This window comes from Arvicola amphibius, chromosome 8 (assembly GCF_903992535.2).
Source record: "Arvicola amphibius chromosome 8, mArvAmp1.2, whole genome shotgun sequence".
In the NCBI taxonomy this organism is placed as follows: Eukaryota; Metazoa; Chordata; class Mammalia; order Rodentia; family Cricetidae; genus Arvicola; species Arvicola amphibius.
The window spans coordinates 12,581,514-12,603,202 of NC_052054.1; the positions used below are offsets into that span (position 1 = coordinate 12,581,514).

At 47.4% G+C, this 21,689-nt stretch overlaps 1 protein-coding gene across 2 annotated transcripts in view; it reads right to left on the reverse strand.

The window, feature by feature from the left end:
• Positions 1–21,689, reverse strand: part of Scaf8 (SR-related CTD associated factor 8) — a 192,482-nt gene that overhangs the window by 48,084 nt on the left and 122,709 nt on the right. Inside the window, exon 22 of one of the 2 annotated variants that reach the window (XM_038338853.1) lies at positions 6,076–7,182. The exons of the other annotated variant lie outside the window; for it this stretch is intronic. The gene's annotated coding sequence lies outside the window, so the exon portion shown is untranslated. Of the gene's footprint in view, positions 1–6,075; positions 7,183–21,689 lie in introns of those variants that run through there. 2 annotated transcript variants of the gene reach the window in all.

A 21,689-nucleotide genomic window follows, 5' to 3' on the forward strand; every position in this document is an offset into this window, starting at 1 on the left:
ATCCTGTTGGTCCCACCCTGGGAAAACAGAGGGCACAATAAATAGCATTATCTCTCAATAAAGCTTGTGACAGGGGAGCCATTTAATTACCCAGGAAAAATCGAGCCTGGATGACACCCTTCTGGTTCGCACATTCATGACTCCGACATCCTTAATCACCCAGTGTTTCTATATCTTTATTTCACGTTAGGGAATAAATGGCAGCCGTCATTTCCTGATTGCGCCGCCTTTGCCGAGCCCATTCTATCCTGAATCACACAAAACAGATGATATTTTCATTATATGGATCAGAGAGTTGCTGCTGAGGCTAGCTCCCTCCTATAGTCCAGGACAGTTAGGTCTCCGTGAAAAACCCACAGGGGCAGGGGTGGGACCCACACCCTGACACCAACCCATCCCATCTTCTCATCCCATTTGTACCCAATAGTGTCTGGATCTCTTCTAAGACTCCTGATGTCCAGGGCACACCCTAGGATGACCCACATTTAACTGAACCCCAGGAGGACCCACAAGCAGAGAAGTGACTTCCACAAATTGTCCTCTGACATCCACACACCCCATGGCATGTGCACTCCCCATCCTCTTCACAAAAAATACCTAAATATTAAGGAAATGGTTAAACTGTGGTGTTACCTCCTAGACCCTCCGTTTGAAGAAAGCGATGATGGTCCAGTTATGGAGACCAGAATTAGAAGGAATTTGAGGGGGACTTTAATTAAATGAGCCACCACTCCTGTATCTTGGCTGATGTGCAAAAAGTGGGGAAGTTGGCAAATGATTTTGGTTGTGGTCATTCCTAGGCTTATTTGAGCTTGAGGAGAAAAAAAAAATGCTTTCTTAAGTGACATCTATGATGCCCACCACCAGGTGGAAGTATTTGAACTGTCAAAGCAAACCTGTGTGTCTCTCAAGCCTCACACGCCAGGTAGTTGTGACCAGTGACGCTGGCCTTTGTCCAGCAGGAGAAACTAACGGTGACCTCAACTCATAGTTAGTGGGGCAGTCACTGATCTTAGCTTTCTCTTTGCTATTTGGTGAGCACCTTTCTAAGTAAGATCCATTCGACCAGAGTTTCTCTCCTCAGTGCCAAATTCAGCAAAGGTCTGCTTAAACCATCCTTGCCTCTGTGACTTTGAAGAGAGCCCCACATGAGAAAATAGCCAAGCGTTCAGTAACTGTATTCCGTCCCACTGGCTTCCTGCAAAATATCTGTGTTTCACCAAATACATGTGTATTTGTATCTAACTACATCATTTTAAATTTTTAAAAGTTACTGTTTTATACACATGGATGTTTTGACTGCATGTATGTTTGTGCGCCATGTGCATGCAGTGCCCTTAGTGTCAGAAGAGGGCACTGAATTCCCAGGACCTGGAGTTTCAAATGATTGTGTCCTACCATGAGGGTGCAAAAGCAGCCAGTGCTCTTTACCAGTAAGCCATCTCTCTCCCCTCTTTATCTTTTTTGTTTTTTTGAGTCTCTAGCCCAGAGTGGGCTCAAACTAGCTATGTACCTGAGTCTCCCCTTGATCTCCTGCCTCTGCCTCTGAAGTGCTGGGATTACAGGCTCGTACCACCACACTTGGTTTATATGGTGCTGGGATTGAACCCAGCTTTTGTGTATGTTAGGCAAGCACTCTGTTAACTATGCTACAGTTCCAACCCCCTCAATATTAATATTCTAATAGGAAAGCGGCTTCAAAAAATAGAATACATTTGACTTTGTAATAGAAATAGCTTCTCACACTTTATTTATAATTCCCAATGGCTGTAAAAGCCGACCATTTTGCTTGCATTTTGAACCGTTTTCCCTCCTATTTATTGGTCACACTGGACAGTTCTTATGCTGAGTATGACAGCAGCACCTATGGGTGGTCAGACTTACAAAGTAACCATAAAGATCAGAGATTCAGAGAAAGGGCTCAATTTAAGTGCAGCTGGGGACATATTTGTGGGATCATACATGAGTTTAAGAGTAAAGAAAATGTATCGTCATATTTTGTTTCCAAATCATCTTTCCTTTGCCTGAGACCAGAAAGGTGATACCTCTTCAAAGCTGGTAATTCCACCTGAATGCCCATTGCTTCCAGAACCTTGCTATAAGGACCTCTGCTTGTAGGACACAGAAATCATGAGATGTTGGTAATCCTACACTTTAAAAAAGAAATGGTTCACTGTTCTAAGTCAGCTGAACCCTGATGTTTTGGAATCTAAATAAAACAAACTTGTTGCTGGCCAGGACAGAGCAAAAGTGTTTATTGACTATGATATAAGAAGCACTTTTAAGCTGGGTGGTGGTGGTACAGGCCTTTAATCCCAGCAGGTGGATCTCTGTGAGTTCAAGACCAGCCTGGTCTACAGAACTAGTTCCAGGACAGCTAGGGCTGTTACACAGAGAAGCCCTGTCTTGAAGAAAGAGGAGAGGAGGAGGAGGAGGAGGGATGAGGAGGATTAGTTCTCGTCTTCTCTTCTTCTCTTCTTCTTTTCTTCTTTCTTCTTTTTTCTTCTCTTCCTTCTTCTCTTGCTTTCTCCTTCTTTCTTCCTTTCTCTCCCGCCTCCTCCTCCCCTCCTCCTCCTCCTCCTCCTCCTCCTCCTCCCCCCTCTCGCCGCCTCCGCCTCCGCCGCCCCCTCCTCGCCTCCCTTTTCCTTCCCTTCTTGAGCACCCTAGTTCGTAATTCGGCCTGCCTCTTGTTGCCTCTTTGCCTCTTTCTGGGGAATTGCTGCTGTATACTAGAGCATGGATCCAAAGTGACGGATGCTGATCCATAGCGGGGTTCCATGTTTGAGCTCAGGCATAGCACTGAGCACTTGGTGACTGGTGAGTCTATTGGTGTCCGAAGACCTCTGTCTTTGCAACATCTCCTAAATGTCCATCTGTGGGAGCAGGCGTCAGTGGGCATCAGCGGGCAGGCGAGGTTTCTGTTATGGGATGTCCACATCTGCCGAAGATGCCAGGGCAGGCCTCTGGGACCCTCCGCTCTCAGCACTCCCCACCAGGGCTCGACTTTTGCTTTCCTATGACCTAAAATTGTGGCCAGTTGGCTCTGTGCCTCCAACCGCATGACCTGTTCATACACGCATGTATGTGTAGTTTCTCACACATGGACAAAACTCTTAATTTCATGACCATTTGGGGCAAAAATGACTGACTGCCTTTGCCTTGGTAACTTTCTTTTTCCTTGACTGTAAAAAGAGGCAATGCAACAGTAAGTGGGAGGCTGGCCCATCCGTGACACGGTGGCTCTGGGAGAGGCTGGCCCATCCGTGACACGGTGGCTCTGGGAGAGGCTGGCCCATCCGTGACACGGTGGCTCTGGGAGAGGCTGGCCCATCCGTGACACCGTGGCTCTGGGAGAGGCTGGCCCATCCGTGACACGGTGGCTCTGGGAGAGGCTGGCCCATCCGTGACACCGTGGCTCTGGGAGAGGCTGGCCCATTTGTGACTACTGTGGCTCTAGACCTAGCCTGCTTGACACTGGGAGGGGATGGGAGAGGAGGGATTGTATATGTGAGTCCAATCTTCTGGGAAGGATCCTTTAAAGGTTCAGTTTGGACTTCACACCGTTTTAAAACAATAATCTGACTAGAGATCCTTTCTATTCAGTAGTTTTCTCCTTACCTGGGATCAGCAGAGCGCAAGTGAAGGCATAATCAGGATTTTTTTTTTCTTAACTGTGTAAGCTGACAACCTTAGGCATCTAGTTAATAAAATGCATGCTTTATTTTAATGGTTCACGGTTTTCACTAACTCATATGAACAGGCATTTAATCTACTTGTCTCCTACCGGATTGGAAGGAATTAATTGCTATGACACAGGAGTGGGTGACAATGAGCCCACATTTTGCTTCCATACAGTTTGGAGTTCGAGTCTTGCGTTTCTTGTTAGCCTAGCCTTTAACGGCTGAGCCATCTCTCCAGCCTCAAATCTTCTTTTCTATTGGAAACAACACCGTGAGAGAGATGTGACCCTCAGAAGAAATTAGAGGAGTAAGCCTGACATCTCTTGCATACACTAAGAGGTGCCATGAAGGCCTCAGGAGCTGACCACCGCCGCTTCGTAACCCTGAGCAGCCCTCTGAGAGAGCATGCAGTCAAAAGTGATTGCTTCCGGTGCCACTGTGAGTTGTAGACTGTTCCCAATTTTAATAAGCGAATGTAGAGCTCACGGGTTTCTGGAAGTCACTAGCAATGAGCAGAAGGGGCCTACCGTCTGCAACATGGGGCCTGGCGACTGCTTAACTGCTTACAGCACAAATGATTTGGTTAATGATAACCATCCATCCATGTGCAGCATTCTGAAACAGAGTGGTTTTTTGTTTGTTGTTTTCCCCATTCTATGAGAACTGATTAACCACAAAGACACTGCTTCAGATCACCCACCAAGAATCCACGGAGAGAGGCCCTCCCGGCTATTACAAAACCAAGCAGCCCACCCCAAGGCCGTTGCCACATTCGGCACATCAGTCACCTCACGCTGTTTCCAAAGCCAGAAGTCTCTCCAGAAGGGGGCTGTGAAAGCTTCCTTTGCAGCAGGCTAGGGGGGGGCTTGTGGGAAACAACATGGTGACCACTGAGGGCTGATGGGACGCTGGCAGGAAGTAAGGCTTTCTGAGATCAGCCAGCTATGACAACACCAAACTGTAACTAAGAGGGCTGTCCTCGGTTAGTCCAAAGACATCTCCTCCCAGATGACCCCTCGGTGCCCATGACCTTCAGAAAAGCATCTCCAACTTGTGCTGACTGCCTATATGCTGGCCTCTGAAGTAATGAGCCCAATTTTAAGTCCTTTATAATTCTAGTTTGTCCCACAATCTCATCCATGGAAGAAAACTTTCAGGATCTGCTAGGTTTCCATCAATTTAAGAGTTTTTCCATCAAAGAAGGGCATGACGGTAGGCATCTGTTTCTCCTGGTACTCGACACTCTTCTAACGCAGGAACAGGACTGCACCCAGGAGTTTGCAACCAGCCTAGGAAACAGCAATGCCCCACGTCTAACAAAGAGATGGTCAAATCAGTTTGCGTGTGCACGCCAAAGATTAATCTGAGAAGCTGTTCCTTGGGGACTGTCCAACATATTTTTTGAGACACAGTCTCCTAGTAGGATTTGGGGGTTACTGACTAGGCCAGGCTGGCTGACATACAGACATCAGAGATCCCCCTGTCTCCAGCTCTCCACCTCCCCAGCACTGGGATATGAACACACATGCCACACCTGGTTTTTTTACATGGGTGCTGAGTATCAGACTCAGGATCTCACGCCTGTGTGGCAATCATCTCCTGACTGAGCCATCTTCCGAGCCCCCAAAGTTCCCAAATCACTTGTTAATATATACTAGAATAGCCTGGTAACTCCCAAATTCATTTGTTTCTTCAGGGGATAAGGACTAGGTACTGGGAGGTTGAAGCTAGGTGAGTGGTACACCTGCCACTGCAAGATTAATTACAAAGACAGAAAGTGATCATTTCTTCTTGTCATGGCAGATTTGGTAAGCGTGCCAAGCAAGATCTACACATTTTTTTTTTTAGAAGACTGGCATGTTTGGACTTTTTGGAGGCTGTTTTCTTTCTTAACTGCAGTATGCTGGAATACATAAGATGACACCCCAACATGTTGGGGAGTCAAACAAAGATGTTCTGAAAAGCCCACACCATGTCACTATAGCAGCCATGGCCTCCTCCAGTTTCCAGCTTGTCAACAGAATCTACAGCACAGCCAAGATGTGTCAGAATCACGTTATGATTAATTTAATAAAAAAATACACACGGAGAAACTCCAGAAAGCCATGGTACAATCCTTGGGAATTATCTCTAGCCCATGTTGCAATGCATATTCAAAAAGACTTTGGCATTCAAAGATCTCTTGGTCTTCCAGGAAACAAGAGAAGAGTGGCTGTTCAAACTTGGAAACTGTCAGTCACCCAAAGAAAAAGACGGGGGTGGGATGGGGGAGAAGGAATCTTGGAGGATGAATGCATCTTTGTATATGCACCGGTGCAGATGGCGTGGGTGCCAGGCAAAGGTAAACCGAGACATGTGTACCAACCAAGGCAAAAGAAAGGACTTGCAGCCAAAATGAGTTTCAACTTTTATTATGAATGTCCAAAGTGACAGCATACTGTGGGAGGTGTCTCACAGATTACATTCCAAGGGACCACAGATAAAGAATTCCAAGCACTTTAATTGTTTTTTTAACAAAACAAACAAAAGAATAATTAAAAATACTGTTCTGGGTATAAGCGATGCTCATATTTGAGTTTTTGAGTTCCCCTCCCCCAAGAATTGTGTGAACACTTGTGGTTGTCAAAAACACAAATTAGGTCTGGCCTTCTGCAGTGAGCTGTCACCATCACTGCCTGAATTAGAAGCTCCTAGGAAATGAGTCCTCGGGGCGCTAAGCTACCATGCAGTGGGCTATGTTCCTTCCTCTCCCACAAGGCTCCTCATCTTCGCCTGGGTACCTGCTTGCTTGCATGACGGGGCAAGGAGGCTGGAGCAAAGGGTTCAGGACAGTGTGCTAAACCCTGGATTTCCTCAAAGCTCAATTAAAAGGGATTTTAAAAATGAAAGCTTACAACTTTCAGTGTTTTGGGGTGTCCAAAGAAGTCACTAATGACAATGGATTGAAGCCGCAGGCAGGCTTTGTACATGGCTTAACAGTAGTAAGCATCTACTGTGTTCAAGGGAAAAAACAAGAAAAAACAAAAAACAAATCGCTGGTGTAGTAACACTATGGTTCTGGCCATCTGTGGTTCCGGTACAGTATGACTCGCCCTGGGACGGTCTCCTCGCCCTCTGTCCTTCCCATCATGCACTGGATGATGCTACTGATGGAGTCTGTTGCCAGTGATTCCTCAACCAGTTTTGGGCAGTGGGAGTGCATATCTCTTACGGATGTAATACTGTTCGTCTGAGTGGATCCTCAAAAAGAACAGGTATGAACTAGAAACTCATAGAGTTTGTGTCTAGAAATTTATAAAATTAAACCTGCTCCGACAGGTAATACAGGGAGGCATGCTTGTAACCACGCCTGAGAGCACACAGCCTTCTCAACAGGCAACGGCGGGGCTCCTTTTAATGCTTCCGGTGTGATGCCCATTAGAACTTTGAAGCACGTCTGTCTCATTTATTTCTACAAGGCCTGGGACCCGGGAAGCTGCCAGGACTTCATTCATCATCTTGCCTGTTGACAAAAGGAATAATAACGTCATCACTGGTGAATGGAATAACTTTCCTAGTTTTTTCCCCTAAAGAAGGGATGATGTTGACATGACAGCAAATGCTTTGATGTCTGATGGCTTTTTGTGCCCAGCACTGCTATATATTTCTTTCAGTAGTGCAGGGAAACCCAAGTTAGGCAGCAATCGTCAGGAGGAGACAGTCCTTCTCAAAAGTCAGTAGATCTAGGCTCCAGGTACAGCTTTACAAAGGATTAACATGGTCCCCTGCCTAATGGTGCCTTAATTGCTTACACACAGACACTAAAAGTATTTTGGCCAATACTTCCCGAGGTGGTGGCTATCCTGTCTTCTTAGATGTCTACAGAGCACAGCCAGGTCTGATCATGTCAATCTTTGCCAATGAATAGGCTTACGATTCGACACATGGGTGCTAGCTTTGCTTTGTGTTAGAAATCAGCTTAATTCATTCAGAGGAACCTCAACATGTATGCTAGCTTCTGAAGTCAATCAAAACTCCACATGATAGTATAGTTAAGCTACATGGGTGAAAATTCTGGAAACCTCCCATTCATTTGTCTCTTTTGCTATAACCTTGTGGGAAAAAAAATCAAATAAAATGAAAATTAAATAAAATGCAAGGAATAATGGGAGGTGTGGAGATAGCAGGCCAACAGCTTTTATGGCATGGTGCGTGCTTTTTGAAGCCAGCTCCCATGTATGAGCTTGCTGGCTCTTATAGCAGGGAACCCAGCTTCCCCTACAGGCAGCCAAGATGGGATTGCTCTGGAGATTGGCTCAACATTAGATAAAATGAGCCCTAGACTGGGGTAGAAACCAGGCATTTTTCTTTCCAGGCCAGTTCTCTCTTCTTAGCACTGAATACTGGCAGGTCCCTTACTTAGCACTCATCTCTTAGCACTGCATACCCCTGTGAACAGTGCTAGCTCTGATAGAGTACACGCTTTACGGAGAATACCTGGAAGGACATACAGGTGCCAAGACACGCCTTGCCCAGCATCCCACAGAGAAAGGCTAAGCCAGAGCTCCAAGCTTTGATGCTTTAAATGCATGGCCTCGGAGCCCTCTACCATGTGTGCCATCTGGGTATGCCATGAACTGTCACACGGAACTTCTGCAGCACTGTTGGTATCGAATCCAACAGAGGCTGCTATGTCTACAGCATGGTCACAAAAGGGAAACCCTCCTGGGTGTGGTGGTGCCCATCTGTAATCCCAGCACCCAGAAGGCTGAGGTAGGGGGACTGAGAGTCTGAGTTGAGTGTGGGCTACAAGTGAGGCTCTATCTCGAGAAAAAACAAAAACAAAACAGAAAACCAAATACAAAACAATAATAATAACAACAACAACAAAAAAAAACAGACCAGGAAACCTGACTGCTTCCGAATGCTGCAGCGATGCAACCCATCACTAAGTGCATTCCAAATTACACGAATAGCTTGGCTCTTGATGGGATTCTGTGAGGAAGTGAATTCTCACACAGCCAGAGATTACTCTTCCTATTACCAGAGTAGCTCACGACTCACCAAGATATCACCCATCATTCCGTAGTAAAGAACCAGGGAGCACAGGTACAGGGGTTCAGAGGCACCGGTGAACCCAGCTCAAGCCACCAGCAGTAAGCTGTTCACCTCCGTGCCTTTCACTGGGACCAGCACATCTGCTGTCGTCCTGCTGGAAAGGCTAGAGGAGAGCACAGTGCTTCATACCCAGATGTGGGTCGATGAAAAACGGGTGCCGAGGGGCCTGCAGTGCCTGCCTGAACAGCCCTGCAGGTAGGGAGATGCATTCATGAACACTCCTGTCAGAGGAGCAAACAGGTTGGCTGAGGTTGAATGACCGAGTCAAGAGGGGCGTACCCAGGCAGTGTCGGGAGCTTGTTCTCAGAATAAGCATGTCTGGCCCCTTAATTCTATACCTTTCCTATCGGTCCATTCTGATGCCACATGAAAGTGGCACAGCCGCCAGATGCCATGACTCATAGGGGCTGAGGAGCAAGGAGGTTCAGCTGCTTCTATACCCACTGAGCCTCTCTTAATACACAATCTAGCTGTAGAGACAGTAGACAGGTCCCTAGGTCAGGATACTGGGCAGAAGACAAAAGAAGAACCAGGCAAAGATGCCCCCCACCTTAAGGATATGACTCCAGGGGACCAAGAGCATGGAGAAACAGAAGTGTTTCTCCCACTTATCACGGAGAAGATCCTGTGGTTTGGTTGGTTTTTCCATCTTAACCGATGGCCCTATCTGCAGGCCATATAACCTAAGAGTGACAGCCATGACGAGAGAGAGCAGGGAGAACAGTATGAGGGGATGAAGTCCACAGAGGACCTTTGATTTCTGGAACCCATCTCCTCCCAGAACATCTCGCATCAGAGCTGCCAGTAGCCAGCAAAGGTTCAGACTAGAAAACCCACACCACCTTTAACTTCTGCTTTGTATCAAAGACGAAGGCGTGTGATTAAGAAGCTGGGGGACAGAAATTCAGCGCCACAGCAGTGTGCTCCAGTGAAGATCCTGGATTAACATCCAGAGGGCCTCATAATGAGGTGATGGAGGCACACTTGGCACGCATGTGCCACTTCCCAAAAGACGCTCAAGCTAAGCCTCGGCCAGACTGTTCTGCCACGTGGGAAGGAAAGCGCCAAAGTTATTCATGGATGCCAGGCCCCCATCTGCCCTGGCCAGCTTGATCCGTTTGGTCAGCCCATATGGGCTCACGATGGCTGGCACGGGGCTGTGATTATCAGTCACTGCAGATGTAGTCTAAAAATTTGCTCTGTTTCATGGTTCGATAGCTTAAAACCTACTTAGAATGCACCGTGTTTCGTCCCATTAGGCTGGAACAACATGGAGCAGCGCCTCTTCAAATACCAAGTATGGGGATAATTAAAATAACAAAGGCATCTGCAGCCTGAAGTTTATTCTATGACAGGGAATACCCAGGGCCCCTCTGTTCAACTGAGGTCACACGCCTGCCTGATGTCCCCATGTGTACTGCATGTACAGGGACTCAAGAGTAGCTGCTAAACCCAAAGCAGCCACTTAAATCTACAGTAAGAACAGGAGTCAGCTCAGCCCAGACCTTGGCAATCAGTTTAACTCAAAGAAAACTGAAGAACCCAACTTCCTCTTCCCCTGGACACACGAACATTGAGAGACTATGTGATACTTGAATTCTTGGTTCCTCCACACTCATTAAATTTAAAGAAAGAACACTCAAATGTTACAAATCCTGAAAAGTTAAGCCATCAAGGACAAACATTTGACTATATAGGCTTCCTGGACTAACTATAATGAATTGAGCTATTTCCATAAATACTGTAATACCATGTGCCGCTGGGAAGGAGTTGGGTCAGCATTCAGGGCCTCATAAAGTCCCTCCAGTCAGCTCATCCACAGAGAGGTGGCTGGGAACACGCACTGTGGACACACTCAGGCAAGTCCTTGGGTGGACTCCTCAGCTGCTGTAAGCGCCAAAGGAAAGGTTATGTGGGGAGTGTCTCTCCAAGTGGGGGATGAACAGACTCTGAGAGGGCCATTCTTCCTTTTGCCAGCCATGTTCCCAAGCAGCCCTGAGGACAAGAGGCCAGCAAGGAGACTCATGGAGTGGACTTCAAGGCTGAGGCTTTGCATGGCCTCTGTCTAGGATGTACATCCCCTCCTTTCCCTACCGTGGGAGAACTCAGGCAGTCACCACATCACTGAGCACCTGCCTCTGCTATAACATGATCCTTAGAGGCTGATGCCCCCAGTTCCAGGTTCCTGCTTCTTTCTGTCTGTCTGTCTGTCTCTCTCTTTCTTTCTCTCTCTCTGAAAAAGGAGCCTTTTGAAAAGTGAACAGTCCTTCCAGGCTTCAGGGTTTCCTATATATCCAGTTTTCAAGCAGCAAACTCAGACTCAATCTGGTTCCTCAGCTGTTGTCACGGCTTAGCTGCGGAGTCAACATGGCCATTCGCATGTACCGATGCTATTGCTTTTTAATGGATGCTGCAGAAACTGATCTGCAAACCGAATTAGTGACACTGAATCGGCCTGACTCAGTCTAGGAAATGACAAGCCACTCACTTGCCTTGAATGCCCAGGAGAAAAGTGATCCTGGAAAGACTCAAGACTGAGAAGGCCACCCACAAGCTCTGAAACCTCCATCTCTAGGTACCCAGGCAAGGTACCTACATGCAGTAGGTGGGCTATCCTCCAGCCAGGCTGCACCTCCCATAGGCTCATTTCTGCATCAGGTCTCTTTTCTGCACGCATGCTTTCTCTCCTTGCCCAGGAGCATTTGAAAGTGGGAACAGGTTGCTTTTAAAGTACTAATAGGAAGGCCAGTGAGTGAAATTTAAGAAGCATCTGCTGTTGTATTTACAAAGCCGGCTAGTAAATGCTCCCCTGCCTGGCTGGACGGAGGATCTGAGCTTCGTGTTCATACAGTTCCTGACAGGATCTGGGGCCCACACCATAAATAGGCACAGTACAGAGCTAGCAAATCCAACAATCAATATCATAGCTATTTACAAACACATGGCAGGCGGGGGGGGGGGGTGTCCCCAAAGGCAGCTGCATCAATGACGCCCCGCACAGCTACAGAGTCTGTGGTCTATTAGTGTAACCCTGACGCCAGTGAAATCTGACACAAGATTGCTTTGTTTAAATAGAGTGATGGGCTGGTCAAGGCACCTGTCACCAATCCTGACGATCTAAGTTCAGTACCTAGGACCCTAGATGGTGGGAGAAGAGAACCAGCTCCTGCCTGCCTGCAAATTATCTTCCCATCCTCCACGTGATACGGCACGTGTGCAGCCACATTCATTCATACATGTATACATCACATACACAACGTAACAGCGAATACAATGAAAAATAGAGTAACAGTTTTGGGGAAGGCATGGTGCCTTACTTTAAAAGGCTCACAAAGAATTCCAGACCCAGTTCAAATGAAGGAACTGCTAATAGATCTCCTCCTACTACAACACAGCTCAGGCTCAGGACTGTTTGTCCCCAGCAAACCCCAAAGCACACACTAGAAGGGAAAATGATTGTTTTTGTTGTTTTAAAAATGGGTAGTTTCCAGAATCAAATTCCTCTGAAGCCTCAGATGGAATTGGGGAGAAGGAAGTGAACCTCTGTACAGTGTCTATGAGAGATGGCATGTGCTGTGTCTGTCTGTCTGTCCACGACAAAGAATCCCCTTGTGAGTTGGAGCAGAGAACCTTCTAGAATACACCTCTGGTAATTCCTCGGGCACAACACCTGCATTTCATCCAGCTGTCCAGGGCCCTGACATATCTCCGAAGACTTCAGACTTGTGGGAGGGGCGTATCTTGGACAAATATCAGGCTATTACAACACAGTCCTCACAGGGAAACAGACGGGCAACCCATAGATGATGGCAGTCTGCAGCTGGTGTCCACACTGTCCCCATTTGTGCCTTAAAGCAAAATTACATATGATTCTATGCCGTGAGGCAGCTTACGATAGCTTTAGCCATAAATGTCACAGGCAGTGATGCATGGTACCCAAGCATTAGTTTGCAGTTAGGTCCCGGTTTTCAAACTGTGAGAGTTCAAGGTGTTAGATGTGTGCGATTGGGTAGGAGGCGGGCACGCACAGGCCCTAAGGAGAGCCTGTATCCTCTTGCTCCACAGCCTTCGAGGTAGAGTTTTGGAAGTCTGTGGCCTGACATTATACAATCTACTGGATTCTGAGCACATCAGAAAAATCACAAGCCCACGTCAGAAAAGCTGGACATGGTGGGAAATGCCTGTGATGTCAGTGCTGGGGAGGTGAGAACATCAGCTCTCTGGTGCTACCTGGCCAGTCAGCCCGGTCTACTTGGAGAGTTCTAGGCAAAGAGAGCATTGTGTCTCACAAAACCCAAAAGGCTGATGGCCTGATTGACCTAATTGACATCTGGCTTCGACATTTGGATACACACATGCACGCCCACACCCGCCCACATTCACAAAACTCCGTCTCTCGTGAATTCAGGACGATTTCTCAAACGGGTCTAAATGTCTTTTCTTCGGTGTGGGTCTGGATCCTGGTCAACACTCAGGATCAGTCTCAGGGAGGTCAGAAAGTCTTCCTGGGGATGAATCCCTTGCTGAAGTCACATGTGTATAGGTAGGAAGCTTGATCCACCCCACAAATGAGAATCAACATCAATGAGGCCAGAAGATGTCGGCAAATGACCTTTTCCTCTTTAGGCTTCTCCCTTTCTCCCTTCCTTTGGCGAATTACATGCACACCGAGAAACAGCCACAAAGAGCTCAAGACTTATGTGTTGTTCCCCCCACACACACACACGCATACACACACATCATCTGTTACCCGAACTTGATGGATAAACACTTGCGACTCAGTGGAAGAGTGTCACCGTGCTCAGCACTGCCATGGCAGAGGGCTACAGGGCAGGTGAAGCTGGATTATAATGCAGGACAGGGCAGGGCATTCTTGGCTTAAGCACCTTGGCTTGGAGACAGGACAGAAAAGGAAAGAAAATTCCAGTGGGTCTCGGGACAACTTGATTGTATTCCCTTCGTCAAGAGTTTTTCAGGGCCAGAAGATTGTTTTAAGATACAGCTGGTTTACAAATTTGCGAAAGAAATTTCTGTCTTCAAAAGAAACGGTTTCTTCTCCCTCCAGCCACATGGCACTGAACCACTCAAAGCCCCTGAGTCGTCTCTATTAATTCCAAAGAAAACATTTCCTGTTTTTCTGATGTTCCTTTTAACTATCTACCCTTTTCCTTAAATAAGTAAGAGATTTGTGAGCCTTTATTTAAACTGGTTATTAGAGCTGTCAGGAGGAGGAAAGATCTGAACTGTCTGGTGTGAGCTGGATGCAGTCTGTGTGTGGTAGGTGCTGGGCCGCAGCCCTTCTCCACTCCATAGGCGGCCATCACTGACCCCGTCCCAGGAATACACGGCTGGATTCCTCATCTCCCTGGTTTATACTGTGGGTAGCAGGTGGGGCTAAGCTTTTCTATAACATTTCAACAAGGAGTTGTTCATCCCCCAAGGGACTCTCGGAGGGTGATAAGTCACAGATGGGTCTTCCAACTGCAGATCGAATGGGAGGAAACTTCTGCCAGGATACAGCATGAACCTTACCAGACAAAGAGCTTCTTACATCCAGAACCATTGCTGGTCTGAGCTACCAGAGAGGCTTAACTGAGGAAATCAGCCCAAGGGTATCTAGCTGCTCCCTCCCCCTCCCCACCCCGCCCCAAAATAGTGTCAACACTTTTGGCTCTTTCTCTCTTTGGAACTGTGACAAGCTAGATTTATCCCCGTTTAAGGATTCTTTGGAATTCTTCCCAGGATGCATAACAGAGTGCTCTGAGGAACGTGCCCACAATCTGTGTGGTAGCTGGACTTCCAGGGACACCCCAGGGGCCGGTGCCTGGAGCGGCTACAGAGGGAAGAAGTGTCCCCTCATTGGCTGCAGAAGTAGGAGTCACAGGGACAGGAGGGCCAGCATTCACCTGCCACTGTGAGGTCTGTGTTAATGACACTTAAGGCAGACAGGTCTTTAAGGACCACAGCTGTTGACAGTAGGTGCTTGGGTGGAACCAAAGGACTCAGATAAACACTGCCTACTGGCTTGCTTCTTATACAAAGGAGAGAAACGAAGGCTGAGCTTGAATTTAGCTTTGGCCATATGTTAAGAGTTTCTTTTGAAAAAAGAAATCAAATCCTCACCCATATGTCAAAGTAATAATTTGAAAATTATCCCCGTGAATCATGGCATATTCTCTATTTGGGGTTTATTCCACCTGCCCTGACGGCTTCTAACACCTCTGGCATTTCTTAATCTGCATCGGTAATTTTCACAATTAATGAACAACATAAAACTCAGTAGTGACTGTTAACTGTGAAGAGACACGCCCACTGCTCACCTTCGTGGGTTAGCTCTTTGTATTTCAACAAACTTCCACTACTTAAATGGCGCTGAGGTGGAATTCATTTTGCCTTTACTTAGCAGCACCGCTGCTACGGCCCCGGCGCTGACGGCACACGTATTTCAGGCTGTTTTCCCAGTAGCCAGACACTCTGGACACAGTCACCTCTCTTTACAAAGGTCCCTTTTGGAGCCAGAAGTATTTTTTTTTCTCTTGCCAATAACACATCCCATATTTCAAGTAAAGCATCCCTGTTTCCGACGTCTGAATTTTAAGCCACACATATCCAACCTCAAGGTGACTCGGTCCTGTGAGCTATCCACCAGCCGGGAGGGCTCTAGTGTCATTTGTTATGTTCAGTCACAATAATAAAGTCTAAACTGCACATCTGTTTTACCAACTCTGAAAGGGCTCTGCAGCAGCCATTCTCAGACTCAGCATATGTTCCTGAGTGCAGACAAAGAGGACCTAAGGGGTGTACCCGTCAGTCTGGGAGGGGTTCTGGAGGAGGCTTGGTTCATATCAGCCATACTACATACCAGGGACAAGGCTGGCAGACGATTTCTCTTAAGAAAATTGTAGCAAATGCTCAAAGTCCAGACCTAGATCCAGTTGCTATATACCAGGGACTGTCGTCAAAATCATCAACTAGAAATTCATGGTTAGTTAATTTTAGCATGAGGTCATCCCAAATATTGCATTCTGTCTTGCTTATCTTAAGCTTACAGTCTGCTGGATAGCATGTGTTTTCTCTCTCCCTACCTGAGCTGCTATTACAGGGTGCATTCATTTCCACAGCAAGCGCCCCCCCCCCCTCCAGAAAGGAAGATGGCTTCAGGGCATTCCTCTTTTGTTACTGATCCCCAGCTAGAAACACAGTCACCAAGAGCTCCTTACTGATGAGGAGCTGAAGACAGAAGAGAGGAACACCTGCACCTTCACACAGGTGTGTGTGGGGAGTCCCCATGGCAACCCCATTTTGGGTAAGCAGGACAGTGCACATGCCGACAGTGAACGCAGCCTGTCTCATGGGGACAACAAGTGGCTGGGAATATGTTGGGAACCAAGTTCCCATGGCTCTCGTAGCTCCCCTAACCCCCATTTGAAGAGACCAGAGCAAACGTGATCACAGGTCCTAGGCGTGGGGCTATCAGCCAGTGGTAGGAACCTTGCCATCGTTTGTCTTAGCTTAGTGACACGTGCCAAAGTCCTATGGAAGGGCTTTTATGTTTATAATAAACAACTTAAAATCTTAAATAGATGCCCATCCTTACTAACTCTGCCTACTCTCAAAAGTAACAAAACTCAGCTCATTCTGCCCCGGGTCACAAGCTCGGTTATCCTGAGGCCAGGATTTGCAAATCAGGACCCAGTAGCCAGAGGAAGAGATATGCAAATTAGACACCAGTAGCCAGGGGAGGAGATATGCAAATCATGCCCCAGTGGCCAGGGGAGGGGATATGCAACTCAGGCCTCTGAGCTTCAGGCCCTTTCATCTCCATCAAGCTCCTCCCCTAGGGGCTGCTGGACAGTGTTTTTTCCACACTGGAAGTGACTGAGCTTGCCACAGGGGCACAGAGCTCACCTGACATTACTGGTTCACTCATTACGCATCGCCCTTGGTTTAATTTATGGCCCGATACCTACTTCCTCACTCAAATAAATGATAAGCAGGTCCCATAGGACAGATATGAAGTCAGAAGTTCTCCGGAGCCAACAAGGAGGAAGGGATGGTGCCTGTAGTTGGCACTACCTCAAGGCCTCTGGGCAAATTTTCTGTGGTCACGTGGCTTGGGCTTGGCTTCCTTCCTCTGACCCAGGGAGGCCATGGCTTCCAAATACTGCACACTCTAAGGCAAGGGCCAGGCCAGGTATCTGTTGAGATCCAGAACTGAGGGGCTGCTGGAAGTGCCCTCTGGTTCATTACTGGGTAGGTGGAGTGAGCCAGCCCAGCCTGCTGCACCACTGCCGTCCAGGCCTCCACCATCACTGTCACAAGCTAAACAACTTTCTCAGTCCCCTACTGACAGCATCTGAACATCTTTCCCCTTCAACAAAATAGCTTTTCAAAAATAGAACCATTTTTCTTCAAGGAATTAATTCCTAATAACCCAGTAATGGTTTATCAGGACCATTTAAACACTCAACAAAGTGATCATTTATTAATTTATTTCTATTGACTTATTGGTATATGTGCCTGCTCATGTATGTGGGTGTGGTTGGAGGCCAGAATTAAACCTTTGTTGTTATTCCATGGTACCACCCACCTGTGTTTTGAGACAGGTTTTCCTATCTTGATGTGGGATTCCCCTCTGTATGCTGTGAATATGTTTTATTACCACTGGTTAATAAATAAGCTGCTTTGAGCCTATTGTCGGGCAGAACAGAGCAAGGCGGCAATTCCAAGGAGACTGAGAAGGAGAGAGTAGGCGGAGTCAGGGAGATGCCCTGTAGCCACTGGAGGAGACAGACTCCTGCCCCGGAAACTTGCCTGTAAATCACGAGCCTCGTGGTAAAATATAAAATAGAAATGAGTTAATTTAAGATGTAAGAGCTAGCTAGAAATACACTTAAGCTATTGGCCAAACAGTATTGCAAATAATAATGTTTCGGGTCTGGGCAGCACGGAACAAACAAGAAGCCTCCACCAGTACTACCTGGCCCACTGATTTACTAAGCTGGGCTGTCAGTGAGCTCTGGGGAGTTGTCTGTCTCTGCTTCCCCAGCATGGATCCCAAGTATGTGCCATGCACTTGCTTTTTTTCATATGGGTTCTGAGCTTGAGTACCCAAGCTTGCACAGAAAGCCCTTTACTGACTCAGCCATCTCCCCAACTCTGAATTAGTTCTTGTTGTTTGGGACATCGTTTTACTGTGCATCCCAGGCTAGCTTTGAATTCAAGATCCTCCTGCCTCTGCCTCCTTTGGGCTGGGATTACAGATGCATGCCACCACGCCCATCTGAGCAATTCTTCAATGAATTCATTCAGGCATCTTGCCAGGAATGATGATAAACCCATTGGCTCAGCCTTCTAGCAAGCTTTCCCTCTGCTTGAAGGTCAAGCATCAAAATCCTCCCCTGCTCACCAGATCTGAATTTGCAGTGAACTACAAGCCAATCTGGAAGTTTCCATCACTTCCTAGGACCAGAACAATTCTGAGCATGAAGGCCCTCTCAGCACCTTCCCCTTCTTCAGTCCCACATTCACCCTGGAGCGCTGACGTCAGCAATGTCTAATTCTAGACTCCAGACCCGTGCGCCCCCTCATCTCAAGCCTGCTTTCTGCCCAGATCTGTGCAGTGACTCGGACATCCACTGTGGACTATAAAGTTTCCTCTGCTCATGCCAGATTGAGTCCCTAGAGCGCTGCTCCCCTCGTGGCCCTGCCTGTTCTTGGCATCAGGTGTCATTGCCTTTTACTAGCAGGTTTATTCTGCTGCTTTACCCTTGCGTCACCTTTCTCTGCCCACCACATTTATCTCTGAATCCCTGAAATACTCCCAGAAGGAGACACAGCCAGACACAGCATCTTGCCAACAGCTACCATTTGACTCCTTCCTCTGCCTTTCCTTTCAGCATCCTGGACTGCTAGCACTCATTTTTGCAGAGATACAGAGGGGTGCTGCCCATGACCTGAGACAACTGCCGGGAGGCAATACCAGGATGAAGGCCCTGCCCTGGAGACTCCAGCACCCGCGAGCTCAACCAGCTCCTTTTGCAAACGTCCTCCTACAGGCTAGTTTTGTGTCAGGCAAACAGAAATAGATCCAGATTTGGTGTTTTAAGTGGTTTGATTTTGTCCATCCTTATCCTACTGTACAATTTCCCCAACTGTGCATTTCTTTAGGTTTTTCAGCCCCTGGCTGTCCTGGAACTAGCTCTCGTAGACCAGGCTGGCTTCAGACTCACAGAGATCTGCCTGTCTCTGTCTCCCAGGTGCTGGGATTAAGGCATGTACCAACACCGGGACCAAAACTGCATATCTGCACGATTTTTAAGTAGGCTACCAGAACACGCACAGTCCCGTGTCTGCACGAGGTGGAGAAAGCCTCTGCTCGACACTTAGCAAAAGCATTTGAAAAGTACAAAGATTTACAAAATAGAGATGTCTCTTGGTTGGAGAGACGTCTAGCAGAATGACCTGTCTTAGACATGTGTGCATGGGGGAGGTGGGGGGTCTGCATGGACAGAGTCTTCGATCCTACTACCCCACCTCCTCACTAGCCAGACCACAGAGCCCACGACGACTCCCATTATGAATAGGACATGGCTTTGGAACGGACTGGCCAGTGTGCCCCGATTGAGGATGGGAAGATCCCGCCTACTGAATCCCTCAGGGGAGCAAGCATGCTGAACACCTGTAAAACGGAGAGACCTGGGCTCCGTGCTGTGGGAGATATTTCATTCAACTAATGTGACAGTTTGGAGAGGTCCCTAAATACATCATCATGACATACTAGATAAGCATGCTGAACAAATGCCACCACACACATACGCTGCAAACGTGGTTTTAAGGGAACACGGAACACCCGCAGGTTCCCCTCACCCCTACAGTTACTGGTGTCCGCTGGAGCTCTATTTTTGATCTACTTGGCTTCTGGATAAACTACCCAGTCAGTAACAACAGTTTAATTCTGGCCAAGGTAAGTCTCTTGGAAATCAGCCATGTATTGGGGATATAACACACAGGAACGTTTTGTGTGAGCTGAACAGTAAAGTTAAGATTTAAATGTGTATTTCAGACTTTAAAAAGTTACGGAGATCAATGGTTTGGCAGCTGGCTGAAAAGATTCTACGCTTTAAAAATCTGGAGGCTGCATCTGTTCGCAGTTTTGAGTTTCTACCATGGACTGCCAGTTTGGTGTTGGCAAGCTGTCTTCAGTTAATGTCCCAGAAAACACTTATTTCAAGATTTGTAGAAGGAGAGCCAAATCTCCTGGGATTCATACATGTGAAATGCCATCATTATTTTTGCCTTTTGTGCATCTTCCGTATCCAGGGTTAATAAGCAATGCGTCTTAAAGATGTTCTAAAGAGGAGCCTGACTTCAGAATCTTTAAGGGAATTTTAATCTTGCATACCCTAATGAACAATATCATGAAGATATTTAAAGCCAGCCTGGAGAGGTGGCTATGTAGGTGGAGGTCTGAGTCTGATCCCCAGAACCCATGAAAAAAAATGACTCTATAAACCTGTGATCTGACCTTCACATATGTGTGCATGCCTGCGCGCGCGCACACACACACACACATCCATCAATAAAAATATTTGGATGTATCACAATGTATATGACAATCCCCTTCTCCAATCTGTAGACTCTTGTCTTCTATAGAAACATGTGACTCGAGGAGCCCTTCTCGACAAGGTCTGTGTAGTCCCCACCATCCCCTCCCCCACAGCCAGCCCTCTGTGCAATCCCATCCCTACAGTCTTCAAAGGTCAGTAGAGCATCCTTCCCGGTGAAGCTTTGGAAAAGGACCCTCTTTGTGGCCCACGGTGGCACACACAGCAGGCCCAGAGTTTCCATGGCTCCCTGATGTCTGTCATTGTCAGCCTTTGTGTTTCTCCAGCATCTGGAAGGGCTGGGCCACTCAACTATCTGTTGGGGGGACAAACAACTGAATGATCCCTAAGCCAAACCGATGACAGGCGCAGCTCATTCTTCAAATCTAAACAATGAGTAAAGAGTACTGACATTGTATAGTGAGGTATCGATTTCATTTGAAACCGGAAAAAAAAAAATGATTAAAAGCCTGATACTCAACACTTCTGCCACATCTTAAGTTTCCAGTTTACGAATCATCGACTGTAAGCTATACAGACATGGGAATCGTGATCATACTACCGTCTGCCGACTTTGAACCCAGGGGAGCATCGTCCTGTACAGGCACCCGGTGCTCAAAGCCGGCAGGAAGCTCCGCTGCCTTCCTTGGGTAAGAAAGGGAAACCCTGGCAGAGCTAGGCGACATGTAGGTAGGTAGGCAAGGACCTGCCGTTACTGAACACCCCAGGAGGAGTGAAACAGAGAAACAGGCTCACAGGCATGCACTGACTGGGACTGCCAGCGCTCCGATGTTCACGGCTCTCAGCTCTTAACACCGTTGCTGCAGAGCGGCAGGCGCGGATAGTTAGAGGCGTAGGAACTTCCATGGATCTTACCTGTGCTGAGGTTGGGAGTCCATTCTCAGGACAGAATGGACATTATATGCCTTTTGCTTCCTTTTGAGCCTCTGGTTTGGAGATGGGTATTTTGAGTCACGGGGTTGGTGTGTGGGACCTGTCTGCCAAAGGAAGACTATTCTAGAACTACTTCAGGTTGTCCTGGTAGAGTGCTCTTGATTTCTGCTACCAAAATCCTCTGCTGGTGAGACAAAGCACCAGCCATACCATTGACAACACGGGCTAGACCCACAACTTGGGGAGGCCCCAAACAGGTGATGAGGACCGACTGTTACGGCATGTATGCTTTGGCTATCTGTAAAAACGGGTTTCCTTTTCTTCTCATTTTTGTGAAACATTAAAGCATCTGGAATATGGGAAATAGGCCCGAGTGTAATGGTGATCTAAAGCAGGAGACACAGAACCTGAC